Source organism: Triticum aestivum, chromosome 4B (genome assembly GCF_018294505.1).
Source record: "Triticum aestivum cultivar Chinese Spring chromosome 4B, IWGSC CS RefSeq v2.1, whole genome shotgun sequence".
NCBI classification, from domain to species: Eukaryota; Viridiplantae; Streptophyta; class Magnoliopsida; order Poales; family Poaceae; genus Triticum; species Triticum aestivum.
The window spans coordinates 284,547,476-284,562,129 of NC_057804.1; the positions used below are offsets into that span (position 1 = coordinate 284,547,476).

Below are 14,654 nucleotides of genomic sequence, written 5' to 3' on the forward strand. Positions count from 1 at the left end.
CTCAACAAGAACATGTGTGGGGGCATGTAGATCTTCGAGAAGACTGCCACCGCACCAGCTCAGCAGCCTGCCAGTTTACTTGGCGTTGCACGCCTCGTTGGCATGGACGCGTGTCGAAGCAAGGCGAAGCGCCGACGGATGGGACGGGCTTCGTTGCCATCCCCGATAAAGCAAGAGGACACCTAAGTAGCGCATTTAATGCGTTTTTTCCGGTGATGTCAGGCGATAAGCTTGTACACTATATACACTTTCCACCTCCTGTGTGCCACTGTGGCGTCCCCTTTTTCTATAAAAGGAGGCCCGAGGCACACTAAGAGGGGATTCCGATCTTTGGAAAAAGCCACGCACCATAGCTAGTTCAAGAACTCAAGAACACTCAAATTATACACCAAAGCAGGACTAGGGTATTACGCATCCTTGCGGCCCGAACCTGGATAAATGATCTTTGTGCTGACTCCTAGACCCACTCTTTCCACAACCTCGCGCCTGCCGACCGTAGTAGCGATTCCAGTGATCCCATAGGTGTCGTTTTCCACCAACATCCTTGGCGCGCAGGTGGGGGGCGCGAGTTGTCAAAATATGGTTTTGGAGCTGACGCGTTGACTCTTTCATGGAGATAGCCCGAAGGGAGAGGGCGACGTCGATTAGGCGCCCTCTGGTGCCGTCCGTAGCCTCGACAGCCACCCTGTGGCCACGAAGAGCTAAGTCATGCAAAATTTGGGCTAATTTCGTTTATCTAAGTTATTCCCCTCGAAAGGTCTCACCCTTGGTATGGAAAACCTACACGCGATGGGACCCTCCGCTGTTGGCAACGCCCTTGTTCTGTTTCCAGTCCGCTCAACAGTTCGAGCGGCCTCATCGAGGGCGGCAGGGTGGCCTATCCGCTTTAGGAAACACCTTTGTTCTGTTTCGAGTCCACTCAATAGTCCAAGCGGCCGCGCTGAGAGCGGTAAGGTGGTTTGCCTGGCAGCAAGCACACCCAGCCACCCGCTGAGGATCCGTCCTTTAAAGTTGCGGCTTGGGTTTACGCGCCGGCAAGCTAATCCAACTCAGCGTAGGGCATACATACCAAGAAAGATCGAATAGGGGAATAGCATGCATCACATTAAAGTACTGCAGAGTTATATTACATCAAATAATCACTGCTGTTCTAACGTAAGATAAAATTGTCTTGGTCTTGAACTCATAGTGGCAACGAGAAACGGGGTGCCTAGTCCTAGTGTTGGCCCTCCACCCTCTCGACTCCATCGACACAGTCGATGATGGGCTTGAAGCACTCCTTGAGCGCCGCGAGGTCCGTCCCCTCCGTCAAGCTCTCCAGCGCGTCGGCAAACTTGACGGTGGGGTTCCAGAATGCCACCTTGGTGAGCACCTTGGTCAGGGCGCCCTGGCAGAGCCTCCGGGACTCGTTGGCCAGATAAGTTGCCCGGTTGGAGCAGAACTGCTCCAGTGCTTCAAGAACACCCTCGAAGAATAGGGTCAGTGCGACATGGGGACTCACGTTCGGCTCAGGGGCGTACCTCACACTTGGCATCCCCTTGGTAGCCAGCTTCATGGTGATCCTGCCGGCGACGTCAGCAAGGCAGTGATCCAACGGTTTATGCCCTCCGCATAATCCTTGTGCTCGGCGGCGTCATTCCTTCGCAGCTACCTCTCTTCCTCCAAGTCCTTGGCCAGGGACTCTTCCCGGGCCCTGGCCCCCGAAAGCATCCCCTCAAGGCCCTCCAGCTTCAGCTTCAGGTCATTGGCAGAGTCGTTGGCTTGGTAGAGTAGCTCGGCCTTGCCGAGGGCTACAGCCCGCGCCTCCGCCAAGGCGCTGCTGATCTTGTCCTTCTCCTTTGCCAGCTCCAGGACCTTGTTCTTCAGGCCATCTTGCTCCACCTCCAGTTCCTTCACCTTGTCATAGTGGACCAGGGCTTGAGCATCGAGTGCCTCCCTGTGCCTCTGCTCCAGCCCCTGGGTCCCCTGCGCGACCAGTTTCTCGACCTCCTCATCCTTGCCGTAGTGTGTGGCCGCATGCGCCTCCTCACGAGCGGCGAGGTCCTGCTCCTGGGAGTTCAGCTCGGCCTGGTGCTAGTGCCGGGCGGCCCCGTCCTTGGTGGCCTGTTCCCTCGCCGCCTCCGGGGCCTTCTCGACATCAGCCTGCTTCAAGATGAGCTCTTGCTTGCGCTCGGCCTGCAGATCTTGGGCAGCCTTCAGCTCTTCGTGGGCCTGACGGTAATGCGTTCCTCAAGGTCCGCCTCCTCCTTGTCCGCCAGTGCCACCCTTGACTTCACCTTGTCCAGACGGGCGCGGTGGAGCGCTTGGAGCTTCTGGAAGTCGACGCTCACGGCCCGAAGAAGCCGCTCCTCTTGAGAACCGCCACCACTAGCGCTCGGTTCATCAACAACCTGGAGCCCGGCGGAAGCGAGCCCCTCGTCGTCAAACACCTCCCGCTCGGCCGGCGCCCTGGTCCCCGCCGTCCCTGGAAGGTGGACGAACAGGTCGTCGCCCACCTTCACCTACCTGCCCGAGCCAGAGGCGGCGGAGGAGGAGGGTTGATCGTCGACCACCCCCTCCTCGGCAGCAGCCTTGCCGGCCTCCCCGGCAAGCCCCTTGCCGGCATCCTTAGCGGCACCCTCGCCAGCCTCCTCGGCAGCAGCCTTGGCGGCCTCCTCGGCGGAGCCCTTGTCGACCTCCTCGACAGCAGCCTTGCCGGCCTCCTCGAAGGCTGTCTTGGGGGCCTTCTCGGTGGCGATCCTGTGGGCCTCGGCCTTGGCGTCCCTGGCGACCTCCTCAATGACGATATCGATGTTTTCCTGCTCCGCCGAGGAAGAGTCTAGATGCTGAGGAGAAGAGTAAGGTAGAGCCAAGATCAATGTTCAAGAAAAAGAAAGAACATGGACAGTGTCGTGGAATTGTCACGTCAGATGTCCTTGTGAAAGGACTTAGTTGTGGAGACATTGCACCTAGGAAGCTTGAAGGGGTTAATCGGGACAAAGGACACGAGAGGGTTTTATACTAGTTCGGCCCCTTACGGTGAAGGTAAGGCCTACGTCTAGTTGGGTTGGTATTCATGTTTCGATGACCAGGGAGCGAGATACGCTATGCTCGGTTCTTGATGAGTTGTTTCTTGCCCTAAGCCGCCAGTAGGTCGTCCCCTTATATACACGGGTTGACACCCTGCGGCCTACAGAGTCCTGGCCGGCTTATAATAGTGTCCGGCTCGGTGACTAGTTAAAACTACCTTATGATACAAGTTATGCCATCATGGCGGTTTACTACAACGGGCTTAAGTCGCCTACGGGCCTTAAGCCCTCTATGAGCCGCCATCTTCATTCTTTGGTCTTGGGCTTTTCTCTGGTAAGTCTTCTTTGTGTAACCCGGCCCCTCCTGGGCGGCTTACACAAATAGTTATATCCCCAACATTAGGCCCCAGATTGATTTGAACCTGTTCATGTCAATCTTGAAATACCTTATGGAACTGTCCTTAGTCTTTTGTCTTGCATGAAGATTTTAACCCGCCGTGACGTCATCATCTGGATCCGGGTTAAATCACCATGACGTCATCTTCAATAAAACTTATTTTGACTCCGTCATATCTTCCAACGGATCTTTGCCTTTACTGACCATCCCGAGAATCGAGGCGTCGGGGCCGCTGGATAATGATGTTTTGGTCTCCTCGTTTCTCGCGCCATCCCGGTCAGTCTTTCCTTATAAATAGGGCGACCTAGGTCTTTCACTCTTCCTTCTTTCAGTCGTCCTCTTCCTCTTGCTTCCTCTCGAGCTCCGCCGCTGCCGCCGTCGAACCCCTCGTCTTCACCGACTCGGGCCGCTACATCAACCTGACTCTGACCAGAGATCGACGGCGAACCTCCACAGCTCGTCCGCATTCGTGAGTTCCTCTCCTTCCCTTTCTTAGATCTGCATTGGGACTTTGTCGAGTTCGTCGGCGTTCATCACCACCCGACGCAAACCCTCGCCAGTTCTTACCTCCAATGCCCTGTTTAGATCGTAAAAACTATGTAGAACTATTGCGGTACTTGTTTGTGTTGATCTTGCATAGAAATAGATCTCCTTTCCCTTGTTTGGAAACCCTCTTTGAGTGTATGAACTTCTCTGCCCTGTTTTTAGGTCTAGAAAATTTTCCTTTCAGAGCAATATTTTGATCCAGAATAATAACTGTCATCTGTGGAACTTGTTTTTATCCCCCGGAAAACTTCTTTCTGGTAGATGCCCTTAAACACAACTGTCGAGCTGTCCAGTTTAAATAAATGACACAAAACCTTAGTTGCTCCTCATGACCTGAAGAATTTTGAACTGCGCTTGATACTTGTAGCGGCTTAAATATTGTTGCACAGTCATCCTTATATCATTAGGCCCCTTCCTAAGCCGCCACCTTGAATAATTAAGATTTTCCTCCCTGATGTTAAAATTGAATTGGATCTTCTTATTTTATCATAGGCCAACTGTTGTCATGGCTCCTAAGGCGGCCAAGGCCCCTGTAACCTGCAATTGGGTCCCATCCATAGTTACCAAGAGTAAACTGGCTGAATTCGTGAAATCTGGCCATCTGCCAAAAAGGGAGGTCATGTCTTATCGTGTCCCTGACCCGTCTTAAGAGAAGCCTCATCCCAAGGACGCGGAGGTGATAGTTTTTACGGATCACATGAGCCGGGGATTTGCCCCTCCCGGCTCAGAATTCTTCAGGGAAGTTTTGAATTCTTTGACCTTAGACCTCAAGACATCGGACCCAATTCCGTGTCAAATATTTGCAATTTCCAAGTCTTCTGCGAGGTGTACCTGGGAGAGGAGCCAAGTCTGCTATTGTTCAGAGAACTTTTCTATATGAACCGGCAAAATGAATGTGCCAACGGGCCCAGTCTTGAGCTTGGTGGCATCTCGATCCAACGACGGAGAGACTGCCTTTTTCCTTATGCTGAGCTGCCGAGTCACCCAAAATCTTGGAACCAAACGTGGTTCTACTGTCAGGGCACTTCTCCGGCTGATGAGAAGCCTCTGCCCGGCTTTCGCGCCCTGCGCCTTGAATCCAACCATCCGTTACCAGACAAACTGACGGCCGTTGAATGTCTGCCTCTCAATCCCACCATCAAGAAGATCAAAACTCTCTTGGGAATTGGTTTAAATGGCATCGATCTGGTCCGAGTATGGGTCACTTGGCGAGTACTTCCATTAAGCCGCCGTTCTGGCTTAATGTGTACTTATACAGGCGAAAAGGATGACCCGTTACGCCATAGTCCTGACGACTTACCAGATGACGTGGTGGATGCTACAACCCAGTCGCTACTGAAGGAGGGCATTGTGACGAGCAACGCCTTCGGCTCACTTCCCTTTTGCAAGAATAACACGACCCCTGCAGTAAGTTATCAATCGTAATAAATACTTTTTTGCTATATTATACCTTTTTTGCTACTCATAATTCCTTATCCTTTTTCCACAGGCCGATGATAACTTCTGGAAAGCCAAATATGACCATGAGGCTGCCAAACCAGCCAGGACGACCAAGAAAGCCGAAAGGAAAGCCGCCAAGACGGGAGCCTCAAAGAAGAAGAAACCCAGCGCCTCCGACTTACTCAGATTAGAGGATAGTTCTTCGGATGATGAAGAGGTAATCTTTAAATTTTCTTAATTCCCTTGTTATTACATGTCTGACATTCTATCCCTTCAGGAGGATACGGGGAATAGTCAAGCAGCCAATGAAGAGGTAACTATAATCTCCCCCGACTCAGAGCCTTTGCCAAAGCAAAAGATCCGAAGGGTGACCCGGAGAGTAAGATTTTCACATGCTCTTTCTTATCAAGACCCTCAATTTCTTTTGAAGAAACAAAAACTTGAGAACCGGAGGCAGACCCGGAACCACAAGGATGCGGAACTCTCCTTCGGCTTACCTGACGTAACCAGGAAGCGTCGGACTGAGGTTATCTCCGATTTACGTTCCGTTTTACCTTTAGCGGGCTTAATTCGTCATCCTCTTAATTCGTCTGACTCCAATTATCAGGATACCTCTCCTTCTTCCGGTGAATCCATGCAGCCAAATATGCCGGTTTTCAAAACTGCTCCCGCGTAATGTAACCTTATGTACCTTGAATTTTTCTTTACCCATGCTTGCGTATTCCTCCTTCTGCCTTTGTTAACAGCATGCAAGTAAAACCCAGCAAGAGGGTAAAGAAGAATAAGCCATCCCAAGACTCGATTATAACTGAACCGATGATTAATGCATCTGTTCCAGACAGCTCTGCCCATCAGCCGCCGCCTGATCCGGCTTCTGATATTCCAGTGCCAACTTCTGATCCGCCTGCTGAAGATACTCTCAACACAAATGATCCTGAGACTCCTAGCCCGGTCAAGACAAATGAACCGGAAGTGGAGATTGTGAGGTCTCAGTTCATTGAACCAGGGCGGCCTACCGTCCTTGCCAAATGTTCCGCCAAGGAAGAACTTGCCTAACGCCAAAAAGCCAAGCAGGACATTACTGATTACACTCACTTAAGCATTGGTGATATAGTCTCGGGCTATCTGAATCAAGTGCATAATAGCCGTGACCTGGAAATGGACATGGTAAAACAAATACAGCACAAATCTGAGGTATAACTTATACTTTTTACCTGAGTATTACATATTCTACCAGCCCCCAAGTCTATCGCATATGAATAAATATGTTGTAGACTTAGAAATCTGCTTTACTTATTAATTGAACCGGTTCAAAGAGAATATATTTAACCCGGTTATAATATGATAGTTGTAAATTTTGCAATATACATTAGTCCCCAAGTGTCATGTATCTTTACTTGTAAGGTGCTTGAGACTTAATATGTGTAACCCGGGAGGATAAGGTTAAAATTCTTCCGCATACATTAGACCCCAAGTGCCAAGTATATTTACCTGTCAAGTGCTTGGGACTTGAATGTTACCTTACTATAATCCCTACCATAACCTGGTGTCAATGCAGGTTGCCATAAGTCAGTTTGAATCGGAGCTTGCTGTCCTGAAGAGCCGTCTGGAAACTCAAGAACTTGAGACTCAGAAGGCTAACTCCAAATTTGAATTCAGTGTCTCTAAAAATGAGAAGTTTAAGAAGAATTTCGAGTCGGAAAAGAGAACTTGGGCTGATGAGAAGGCTTCCCTGGTGACTCGGGCCGAGACAGCAGAAGCATCTCTTGTAGAAGCAACAACCAAGCTGTCCGACTTAAAACGGCAGATATCTCAAATGATCTCAGCCATCTTTGGTAAGTCATCATGCAAAACTTCAAACCTCGTAACCTTACAATGACTATTGTAATAATTACTTCTGGTTGACTGTTATGCCTATGCACATACAGGCCCCAGGAGTACCAACCTGAAGCAAAACATGCTGATCAAGCTTAAAGCAGTTTACACCTTAGTGGAACAACTATACTCCGGGTCACAACGTGCCTTGGCCATTGTAGCCTTATCAACTCCACATCCTCGCCTTCTGCAAGACGTGTTGAAGAGCCTTGCTTTTCTTCCTCGGCGGATCCAAGACTTAAGGCGGGCGTCCTGAAGAGCCGAGGCCGTGGCCGCATTGAGCCGGGCTAAAGCATGGCTCCCAAAACTAGACCCGGCCGACCTTGCCCTTGGATACCCAAGTCTGAAGGAGGACGGCACTGCATTTGACGACCATGACTTCACCGCATGTGTCAAAGCCATACGTCCCGTGACAACCCTTATTGGAAACGACACTGATCTTAGCAAGTATGCACCGGCTTATGACAGTGAAAACCGGAGAATTCCAAACGCTCCATATGATCAAATCAGTCTGATCCCTCCAATTCGTAAGCATACTTTTGCCCCTGAAGTGGACCTAGCCGGTTTAATAGATGATGAAGCTGAGTTTGAAGCTTTGAGCGGCATTGACTGGGCCTCGTCAACTTTCCAGGACAAAACAGCCGACGGAGAAGCAGAGAAGGATAACCCGGAGGCTTCAAGCCCGCCGAAGGAGTGAATCGCCAGGTGTCTTGCAAAAAACAATGCTTCACTTATTCAGACCCAGGAAGTCTTGTAATAGGATAAGAAAAACCTCTAAATTTTTGTCATGCCTTCGCGCATGTTTTATGGCGCTTAATACTTTCATAAGCCTTCATTGTTATATATTTCCAGCTTGTGTTGATCGTTTGTCTCCCTGATGGTAAATTTGCTTGTCTTATCCTGCACATGAAACAAACAAAAGCTGCCTCGGCGGTTTATCACACCGGGGGTCACATAAAGTATTTGTAACCCAGAAACGAACCAAAGGCACCTTACACAGGCCGATTTATGACTATACTTTGCTTAGCATAAGCATAATAGCATACCTGCGATCTTTTGATAACCTTTCCTGCTGACTTAATGCTCACCTGGTACTCAACAACCTGGTGTGACCAATATTAAACCGGAAAGACAAAAAAACATCTCATAATGTTTTCCCAAGGTCTCAGGATAGTCAAAAAAATTTACAAGCTTCTGATCCGAATACGATCAGTAAACCGTTCCAAAGGGGTTAAGCTAAGATTCGGATACGATCATATAGCCCCCAGTGGCTTGGTGATGCCGATCAAGTGGGTGTCGACAGCTATGTTCTCTTTGGTTCGAATACGACCTATGTTTGAACAGGAAGCCCCCAAGTGACCATGAGATTTGTTTAATGACGCTGATTTGTATACGATCCACATCAGACCCAAAGGGGTTAAGCTATGATTCAAATATGATCAAGAAGCCCCAAAGTGGGTTTGGCAGTATGCCGATCAAGTGGGTATCGACAGCTATGTTCTCTTTGGTTCGGATACGACCTATGTTTGAATAGGAATCCCCCAATTGATCATGGCTAGATTCAGATATGATCTCAAGCCGGTCCAAAGGGAAAGCCGGATTCAGATATGATCCGCTCCCTGCTGGCAGTGTCCATCACCTGATAAAGAAGACATAAAAACATTCTTTATGGGAAAAAAGGACAAAGGTCCTGCTTTATTGCTTTATATAATATGTACATCGTCAAAAATATATACATCCTAGGAGCCGGTGGCTCAAGTATAGTAAGGCCGAAGATGGGCGATATTCCACGGCCGGCGGGTCTCCTCCTCCAACTTACGTGAGTCTTTGTATTCTCGAATATCAATGAGGTAGTATGACCCGTTGTTCAGATTCTTGCTGACCACAAAGGGTCCTTCCCAAGGAGGGGATAGCTTGTGCATATTGGACTGATCCTGGATGAGCCAGAGCACTAAGTCGCCTTCCTGAAATGTTCTGCTTCTGACCCGGCGGCTGTGATAGCGACGAAGGTCCCGCTGGTAAATCGCTGAGTGGGCTATTGCCAAGTCTCACTCCTCATCCAACAAGTCAAGTGCCTCCTGTCGAGCCTTTTCATTATCAGCCTCAACGTAAGCCGCCACCCGGGGCGAATCATGCCGGATATCACTTGGCAGAACTGCCTCTGCTGCATAAACCATGAAAAAAGGTGTATAACCCGTGGATCTGTTAGGCGTAGTGTTGATGCTCCACAGCACAGAGGGTAACTCTTCCACCCAACAACCCGGTGTCCGCTGTAAGGGGACCAAGAGCCGTGGTTTGATACCCCTTAAAATTTCCTGATTAGCTCTTTCTGCTTGACAATTGGATTGAGGATGAGCAATAGCCGAAACGTCAAGCCGGATATGCTCTTGTTGACAAAACTCTTCCATTGCACCCTTGGAGAGATTAGTGCCATTATCAGTTATGATGCTATGTGGAAAACCAAAACGAAAGATCACCTTTTTGATGAACTGAACCGCCGTGGTCGCATCACACTGACTGACCGGCTCTGCCTCAATCCACTTTGTAAATTTATCCACTGCCACCAGGAGGTGTGTCTTTTTGTCCTTAGACCCCTTGAAGGGTCCCACCATGTCAAGCCCCCAGAGTGCTGAGACCTCTTGGAATCATCCTCAATTCTTGAGCCGACACATGAGCTTGTCGTGAGAATTTTTGACATCCGTCACATTTGCTAACAAGGTCCTTCGCATCAGCATGAGCCGTCAGCCAATAAAAACCATGACAGAAGGCCTTAGCCACCAGAGACTTTGAGCCGACATGGTGACCACAATCTCCTTCATGGATCTCTCGAAGTATCTCTTGACCCTCTGCAGGTGACACCCAACGCTGGAATGCCCCTGTGACACTGAGGTGATGTAACTCGCCATTAACAATTGTCATGGATTTGGACCGCCTGACAATTTGTCGTGCCAAGGTCTCATCCTCAGGCAGCTCTCCCCGGGTCATATAAGCCAAGTATGGCAATGTCCAATCTAGGATGATGTGAAGTGCGGCCACCAACTGTGCCTCCGGGTCTGGCACTGCAAGCTCTTCCTCTGTAGGTACCTTGACAGAAGGATTATGCAGAACATCAAGAAAGGTGTTAGGCGGCACTGGATTATGCTGAGAGCCCAACCGGCTTAACACATCAGCCGCCTCATTCTTCCTTCTATCAATGTGCTCCACCTGATATCCTTTGAAGTACCCAGCTACAACATCTACTTCACGACGATAAGCCGCCATAAGGGGATCCTTAGAATCCCACGTGCCTGAGACCTGTTGAGCCACGAGGTCTGAGTCGCCCAAGCATCTTACCCGGCTTAAATTCATCTCCTTAGCCATCCGGAGACCATGGAGCAAGGCCTCGTATTCAGCTGCATTGTTAGTACAAGGAAACATGAGCCGGAGCACATAACGAAATTTGTCACCTCGAGGGGAGTTAAAACAACTCCAGCCCCTGATCCTTCTAAATGCCTGGACCCATCAAAGTGAATAGTCCAATACGTATTGTCCGGCTTCTCCTCAGGTGCCTGCAACTCTGTCCAATCATTGATAAAGTCCACCAAGGCCTGAGATTTGATGGCAGTACGAGGCATATACTTCAAATCATAAGGCCCAAGCTCAATAGCCCACATGGCGATTCGTCCTGTGGCCTCCCTGTTCTGAATGATGTCTCCCAAAGGAGCTGAACTTACCACCATTATAGGATGACTTTGGAAGTACTGCTTCAGCTTCCGGTTTGCCATGAACACACCATAAATAAGCTTCTGCCAATGTGGATACCTTTGTTTAGACTCAATGAGCACCTCACTGATGTAGTAAACCGGCCTTTGAACCGGATGCTCCTTGCCTGCCTCTTTTCGCTATACCATTATGGCAACACTGACGGCCCGCCAATTAGCAGCCACATATAATAATAGCGGCTCTCTATCAATGGGAGCCGCAAGAACCGGTGGCTCAAACAACTGTCTCTTTAAATCTTCAAAGGCAGTATTAGCAGCATCGCTCCAGACGAAAGTGTCTGTTTTCTTCATCATCTGATATAGTGGTAAGGCCATCTCCCCTAACCGGCTTATGAACCGGCTTAAAGCAGCAACACGTCCCGCCAGGCGCTGAACATCATTAATACACGCCGGCTTAGCCAGAGAGGTAATCACCGTGATCTTCTCCGGATTAGCTTCAATGCCGCTGTTTGACACTAGAAAACCCAACAGCTTGCCTGCAGGTACACCAAACACACACTTGGCCGGGTTAAGCATCATCTTTTAAACCCGGAGATTGTCAAAGGTCTCTTTCAAGTCGGATATTAAGGTTTCCTTTTCTCTGGATTTCACCACGATGTCATCCACATAAGCATGAACATTACGTCCAATTTGATCGTGCAAACAGTTCTGCACACATCGCTGATAAGTCGCCTGGGTACTCTTGAGTCCAAACGGCATAGATACATAACAGAAGGCCCCAAACGGATTGATGAAAGCTGTCTTCTCCTGGTCTTTAACTGCCATCTTGATCTGATGATAACCAGAGTAAGCATCCAAGAAGCTCAAACGTTCACAACCCGCCGTAGCATCAATGATTTGATCAATACGGGGGAGAGCAAAGGGATCAGCCGGACAAGCCTTGTTTATGTCCGTGTAATCCACGCACATCTGCCAAGTGCCCGTTCTTCTTGAGCACCAACACCGGGTTAGCCAACCACTCCGGATGAAAAACTTCAACAATAAACCCGGCCGCTAAGAGCCGGGTAACCTCTTCTCCAATAGCTTTCCGTCTCTCTTCGTTGAACCGTCGGAGAAACTGCCTGACCGGCTTATACCATGGATCAATATTAAGAGTGTGCTTAGTGAGTTCCCTCGATACACCCGGCATGTTAGAAGGTTTCCATGCAAAGATGTCCCGATTCTCACGGACGAACTCGATGAGCGTGCTTTCGTATTTAGGATCCAAGTTGGCACTGATACTGAACTGCTTAGAGGCGTCTCCTGGGGTAAAGTCAACAAGCTTTATCTCAGCGGACGATTTAAACTTCAATGCCGGGTCATGCTCAGTAGTTGGTTTCTTGAGGGAGGTCATATCCGCCGGGTCAACATTGTCTTGATAAAACTTAAGCTCCTCCACGGCACAAGCAGTCTCAGCGTAAGCCGCGTCGCCTTCTTCACATTCCAAAGCCACCTTTCGACTCCCATGCATAGTGATGGTGCCCTTGTAACCCGGCATCTTGAGATGTAAGTAAACGTAACACGGCCGTGCCATGAATTTAGCATAAGCCGGTCGCCCAAACAAAACGTGACATGGACTCCGAATTTTGACCACTTCAAACATCAATTTCTCAGCCCTGGAATCATACTCATCTCCAAAGGCCACCTCCAATTCAATCTTGCCAACTGGGTAAGCTGACTTGCCTAGAACCACCCCATGGAAAACAGTGTTGGATGTTCTCAGATTCTTCTCAGTCAACCCAATGCGCTGGAAAGTATCATAATAGAGGATATTGATGCTGCTACCTCCGTCCATGAGTACCTTAGTGAATTTATATCCACCAACCTGGGGTGCCACCACCAAGGCTAACTAACCCGGATTATCAACTCGGGGAGGGTGATCCTCTTTGCTCCATATGATGGGTTGCTCTGACCATCTCAAATAACGAGGAATTGCCGGCTCAACGGAATTTATGGCCCTCTTAAGAACCTTCTAGTCACGTTTGCATAAGCTAGTGGTAAACACATGGTACTGCCCACCACTCAACTATTTCGGATGGCTCTGATAACCCAACTACTGCTGCTGTTGTCCTCCTTGACCAGATTGCTGCTGATTATTCCCGCCCGGCTGTCCCTGAAAACCGGAATTTTAACCACCACCCGGGCCATGAAGCCGCCAGCCCCTGAACCGCCACCCGATCCATGACCACCATCAAAGGAATTGGAATTTTTAAACGCCTTCATGATCGTGCAATCTTTCCACAGGTGTGTAGCGGGGTGCTCCCGAGTGCCGTGTTTCGGGTAGGGCTCATTGAGTAGCTGCTCAAGAGATGGGCCTGACCCGCCGGATCGAGGCCACTTACCCTTACGTCTCTGATTGTTACGCTGTGTATTAGCGTTGGCTACAAGCTCCGGGTTGCTGTCCGCCTTACTCTTATTGCCACTTTGATTCCCCGGGTTGTGCTATTGACCCTTTCCATTGCCGTTATTTTTCCCTTCCCTGTCTTCTCATCATCAGATGCAGGATCCTTGGTGCTATCAAAATCGGCATATTTGACTAAAGCCGCCATTAGCGTGCCCATATCCTTGCAGTCACGCTTAAGGCGCCCCAATTTCTGCCTCAGCGGCTCAAAGCTGCAATTTTTCTCCAACATGAGGACTGCAGAGCCGGCATCCATCTTATCACATGAATGAATTATCTCCTTGACCCGGCGTACCCAATGGGTGATGGATTCGCCCTCCCCTTGCTTACAATTCGTCAAGTCCACGATTGACATAGACTGCTTATAGGTGTCCTTAAAGTTCTGGATGAAACGGGCTTTTAACTCCTCCCACGAACCAATGGAATTGGGTGGTAAACTCTTTAACCAAGACCGGGCCGTTCCATCTAACATCATGGTGAAATATTTAGCCATTGCCGCATCACTGACTTCCAACAACTCCATGGCCATCTCATAGCTCTCAATCCAGGCTCCAGGTTGTAAATCGGCCGTGTAATTAGGCACCTTTCGAGGTCCCTTGAAGTCCTTGGGCAGGTGCACGTTACGCAAAGCCGGTATCAAACAAGGAACACCACCGGTTTCGGTGGGTACTCCCATCTCAGTGGAAGTCGTTGGATACTCTGTAATATTCTGACGTGCCGCCTGTTGAGCCGCCAGCTGAGCCGCCAGTTGAGCCGCCCGCTCGTTCTCCTGACGTACTTGGTCCTGCACCGGGTTATAGCCACCATGTTGGTCGCGGCGTTGGGCGTTGCTTGGCAAAGCTTCAGATTCCATGTGCCTGCTGTAACTCGGACTCCGGTTCTGACGAGGCGGTGCTAACCAAGGTGGAAGAGTTGAATGAATCCTATCCCGGCTATAAGAATAGGTCTCTTGCTGAGCCAGGGCCGTCTGGACAAGTTCCCTGATTCTCCGGGTCTCCACCGTTGTTGGATCATCACCATCCACTGGGAGAGCCGCCAGATGCGCTGATGCTGCGATTAAGTTCTCCATGGGGTTGGAAAAGTGACCCGGCGGTATCGGCACATAACATGGCGGCGCCATGCTCATATGAGGAAGTGGCATCTCTCGACGCTGAGCCGGTCCTCCTGCTCCGGATGTCATAAGCTGATTGGCATCTGGCGGGTTACTTGGGTCGGCTCCGGGTGTAGCGAAAAGACCCCGAGGGTCA

The 14,654-nt window shown here is 49.8% G+C and overlaps 1 pseudogene; it reads right to left on the reverse strand.

The window, feature by feature from the left end:
* Positions 1–1,647: 1,647 nt before the first annotated feature.
* Positions 1,648–14,654, reverse strand: part of LOC123090080 (uncharacterized) — a 36,397-nt pseudogene continuing 23,390 nt past the window's right edge.